Source organism: Apium graveolens, chromosome 7 (assembly GCF_009905375.1).
Source record: "Apium graveolens cultivar Ventura chromosome 7, ASM990537v1, whole genome shotgun sequence".
Lineage (NCBI taxonomy): Eukaryota > Viridiplantae > Streptophyta > Magnoliopsida > Apiales > Apiaceae > Apium > Apium graveolens.
In genome coordinates this window covers 133033148-133038379 of record NC_133653.1, presented here as the reverse complement: position 1 = coordinate 133038379, position 5232 = coordinate 133033148, and the positions used below count along the sequence as shown (strand labels likewise).

The 5232-nt window shown below is 42.9% G+C and overlaps 1 non-coding gene across 1 annotated transcript; it reads right to left on the bottom strand.

The window, feature by feature from the left end:
* Nucleotides 1-204: 204 nt before the first annotated feature.
* LOC141675810 (small nucleolar RNA R71) lies at nucleotides 205-310 on the bottom strand. Its single transcript, XR_012556442.1, has one exon. It is a non-coding gene; the product is annotated as a small nucleolar RNA R71 (small nucleolar RNA).
* Nucleotides 311-5232: the final 4922 nt, after the last annotated feature.

Sequence of the window (5232 nt, the reverse complement as noted above, 5' to 3'; positions counted from 1 at the left end):
CACATAAGGAATTTTGTCGAGATCTGCAGCACTTTTAAGTATAATGGCGTGACTGATGAGGCTATCAAGTTGAGGCTTTTCCCATTCTCACTGAGGGACAAGGCTAAAGACTGGTTACATTCTGAACCAGCTGGGTCCATCACTATGTGGCAAGATCTTGCGCAAAAGTTTCTGGTGAAGTTTTATCCGATGGCAAAGACTGCTGCTATGAGGAGTGCTCTTACTCAGTTTGCGCAGCAACCTGCAGAATCTATGTGCGAGGCTTAGGAACGCTACAAGGAAATGTTGAAAAATGTCCACATCATGGAATGCCGGATTGGATGGTGATCACTGGTTTCTATAATGGTTTGGGGGCCCAATCTCGGCCCATGCTCGATGCAGCAGCTGGAGGCGCCTTATGGGCTAAAAGCTATACTGAGGCGTATAATCTTATAGAGACGATGGCTGCAAATGAGCATCAAAACCCAACCCAGAGGATGACGTCAGGCAAGGTAGCAGGTATTCTGGAAGTTGATGCAGCCACCGCTATTGCAGTCCAGCTCCAAGCGCTATCAATGAAGGTTGATTCTCTGGCTACATATGGAGTTAATCAAATAGCTATGGTTTGTGAGCTTTGTACAGGTTCTCATGCTACGAATCAGTGTTCTCTTGTCAACAAATCTGTTCAGTATGTGAATAATTATCAGCGACAACAGCATCCTGTGCCAGCGACCTATCATCCTAACAACAGAAATCATCCAAATTTCAGCTGGGGGAATAATCAGAATGCTATTCAGCCACCATATCAGCAAGGAGTGAGTAAACAGTTTAACCCACCTGGATTCCAGCAACCACAGCAGTATGTTACAAGGCAATCATATCCTCAACAGGGAAGTACAGCTGCACCTACTAGTGCTGATTTTGAGGAACTTAATCTGTTATGCAAGAGTCAGGCGGTTTCTATCAAGACCTTGGAAAATCAAATCGGCCAATTAGCCAATGCAGTGCTCAATCATCAACCTGGCACTCTTCCCAGTGACACGGAAGTACCAGGCAGGAAGGAAGCTAAAGAGCAAGTCAAGGCTATTACCTTAAGGTCTGGAAAAGTAGTTGATGCTGAAAAGGCAAAAGAAGTAGAAGCTGAAATTAGAGATGAAGAACCAAAGCAAAAGGAGAAAGCGGCAGAACCAAGGAAGACTACTGTTGAACACACTCTACCTGAGGCTAATACAGGGGAGAAACAACTCTATCCTCCACCACCTTTTCCTAAGAGATTGCAGCAACAAAAGCTGGATAGACAGTTCGGGAAGTTTCTGGAGGTGTTCAAGAAACTTCACATCAATATACCTTTCGCTGAGGCTCTGGAACAAATGCCTAGTTATGCGAAGTTTATGAAGACTATTCTTTCAAGGAAGGTGAAACTGGATGACCTTGAAACCGTTGCTCTCACGGAAGAATGCAGCACTGTTCTGCAGCAAAAGTTACCACCAAAACTGAAAGATCCAGGAAGCTTCACCATTCCTTGCACCATTGGCAATTTGACTTTTGACAAGTGCCTTTGTGATTTGGGAGCAAGCATTAATCTGATGCCGTTGTTGATCTTTAAAAAGCTGGATCTGCCTGATCCAAAACCCACATACATGTCGCTACAATTGGCTGACCGTTCCATTACTTACCCAAGGGGCATAGTTGAGGATGTGCTCGTCAAGGTGGATAAGCTCTTCTTTCCTGCAGATTTTGTTATTCTGGATTTTAAGGAAGATAAGAAGATTCCCATAATCTTGGGAAGGCCTTTCTTGGCTACTGGCCGTACCTTGATAGATGTGCAAAAAGGGGAACTTACTATGCGGGTCCAAGATCAGGATGTGACCTTCAACGTATTCAAGGCAATGAAATTCCCTACAGAAGATGAGGAGTGCTTAAAATTGGATGTGATTGATTCTGCGGTTACTTCGGAACTCGATCGCATGCTAATGTCTGATACATTAGAAAAGGCCTTAGTGGGGGATTTTGACAGCGATGATGAAGATGGCAACGAGCAATTACAATATTTGAACGCTTCTCCCTGGAAGCGAAAGCTGGACATACCATTTGAATCTCTTGGTACTTCTGACCTTAAGAATGCTGAAGGAAAGCTCAAACCATCAATAGAGGAAGCACCTACCTTGGAGCTCAAGCCATTACCTGAACACTTGAGGTATGCTTTTTTAGGTGATTCAGCTACGTTACCTGTTATTATTTCATCTGACCTTTCAGGTAGTGAGGAAGACAAGCTCTTAAGGATTTTGAGAGAATTCAAATCGGCTATAGGATGGACCATAGCAGACATCAAGGGGATAAGTCCTTCATATTGTATGCATAAAATTCTGCTAGAGGAAGGTAGTAAGCCAATTGTGGAACAATAGCGAAGACTGAATCCCATCATGAAGGAGGTGGTGAAGAAAGAAATTCTGAAATGGCTAGATGCAGGCATCATTTATCCTATTTCTGACAGCTCGTGGGTGAGCCCCGTACAATGTGTACCTAAGAAAGGAGGTATCACTGTGGTCGCAAATGAAAAGAATGAGCTCATCCCTACTCGAACAGTTACAGGATGGAGAGTATGCATGGATTATAGAAAATTGAACAAAGCCACAAGGAAGGATCACTTCCCTCTTCCATTTATTGATCAGATGCTTGACAGATTGGCGGGTCATGAGTATTTTTGTCTTCTGGATGGTTATTCCGGGTATAATCAGATTTGTATTGCATCAGAGGATCAGGAAAAGACTACTTTCACTTGTCTATTTGGCACGTTTGCTTTTCGCAGAGTTTTGTTTGGATTATGTGGCGCCCCGGCCACTTTTCAGAGATGTATGATGTCTATATTCTCTGACATGATTGGAAATAACGTCGAAGTGTTCATGGACGACTTCTCCGTCTTTGGACATTCATATGATGAATGTTTGAATAATCTGCGCGCCGTACTCAAAAGATGCGTGGAAACTAATTTGGTGCTCAATTGGGAGAAATGTCATTTTATGGTGCGTGAAGGCATTATCCTTGGGCATAAGGTCTCTAGCAAGGGTCTGGAGGTGGACAAGGCCAAGGTGGGAGTCATTGAAAATCTTCCCCCACCTAATTCTGTGAAAGGAATCCGTAGTTTTCTTGGTCATGCGGGTTTTTATCGGCGATTCATCAAGGACTTTTCAAAGATATCTAAGCCGTTGTGCAATCTGCTTGAGAAAGATGTGCCTTTCAAATTTGATGACGACTGTTTGGCAGCATTCGAGACTCTCAAGAAGAGTTTGATCACTGCACCAGTTATTACCGCACCAGATTGGACAAAACCATTTGAGATGATGTGTGATGCGAGTGATAATGCGGTAGGTGCATTTCTGGGACAGCGCAAGAAAAACCTCTTCCATGTGGTCTACTATGCGAGTAAGACTTTAAATGGTGCCCAATTAAACTACACCACTACTGAGAAGGAGCTTTTGGCTATAGTCTTTGGTTTTGAGAAATTTCGATCGTATCTACTTGGTACGAAAGTAACAGTATTCACTGATCATGCAGCTATTCGCTATCTAGTTTCTAAGAAGGATTCAAAGCCGAGACTCATTCGTTAGGTGCTTTTACTTCAGGAATTTGAGTTAGAGATCAAAGATAGAAAAGGTACTGAGAATCAAGTAGCTGACCATCTCTCTAGATTGGAGAATCCCGATTCTACTTCACAGGATAGGACGTTAATCAATGAATCTTTTCCGGATGAGCAGTTGTTTGCAATTCAGGAGGAAGAACCATGGTTTGCAGATATTGTAAACTATCTCGTCAGCAATATAATGCCTCATAATTTGACATCCACTCAAAAGAAGAAGTTTCTGCATGAGGTGAAGTGGTATATGTGGGATGAACCATATTTGTTTAGACAGGGAGCTGACCAGATCATCAGGAGATGTATCCCGTTCTGTGAGACGGAGGGGATATTACGAGATTGCCATTCCACGGTTTATGGTGGACACCATGGTGGTGAGAAGACGGCAGCTCGTATTCTGCAAGCAGGTTTCTTCTGGCCTACTTTGTTCAAGGATGCTCATCAGTTTGTTTTAAGGTGTGATCATTGCCAAAGAGTGGGAAATTTGTCAAGGAAGGATGAGATGCCATTAAATGTGATCCTTGAAGTCGAGGTCTTTGATGTGTGGGGAATCGATTTCATGGGGCCTTTTATCTCGTCTTGTAATAATCAGTACATCTTGCTGGCAGTCGATTATGTCTCAAAATGGGTCGAAGTTAAAGCTTTACCGACAAATGATGCAAAGGCAGTGCTAAATTTTCTTCATAAGCAAATTTTCACAAGGTTTGGAACACCTCGGGTAATCATAAGTGATGAAGGATCACATTTTTGCAACCGTAAGTTCACTTCTATGATGCAGCGTTATAATGTGAATCATCGAGTAGCTACTGCCTATCATCCGCAAACAAATGGTCAAGCGGAAGTGTCTAACAGAGAGATAAAGCGCATTCTAGAGAAGGTTGTTTGTCCGTCAAGGAAGGATTGGTCTTTAAAGCTCGATGAAGCTGTTTGGGCTTACAGAACAACATACAAAACTCCACTTGGGATGTCACCGTTTCAGTTGGTGTACGGTAAGGGATGTCATCTACCTACGGAGCTTGAGCATAAGGCCTACTGGGCATTGAAGAAGTTGAACATGGATTTAGATGCAGCTAGTAAGAAAAGAATGTTTCAGCTTAATGAACTTGATGAATTTCGACTTCAAGCGTACGAGAATAACAAATTATATAAGAAAAAGGTGAAGAGGTGGCACGATATGAAGCTACATCCTAAGTTATTTGTGCCAGGGCAACAAGTTCTTTTATTCAACTCTCGGCTCCGACTTTTTCCTGGAAAGTTGAAATTAAGGTGGTCTGGACCTTTTATTGTCAAAACTGTGTTTCCACATGGAGCGGTGGAAATTTTTGAGAATGATCCGGACCAAGCATTCAAGGTTAACGGTCAGCGGTTGAAGCACTACTATGGGGACATGGCAAACCGAGAAGTGGTTAGTGCCATTTTGTTGACTACTTGAGAAGGGTACGAAACGTCAAGCTAATGACGAAAAAGAAGCGCTGCGTGGGAGGCAACCCATGAATTGTTGTTATAGGAACCCTTAGAAGTTAATAACCTATCCAAACACACAAAAAAATCAGAAAACAGGGGCTGAAAAAAAAAATTCCAGTGACCCCCTGAGCGCCCGCTCAGCTTTGCTGAGCGAC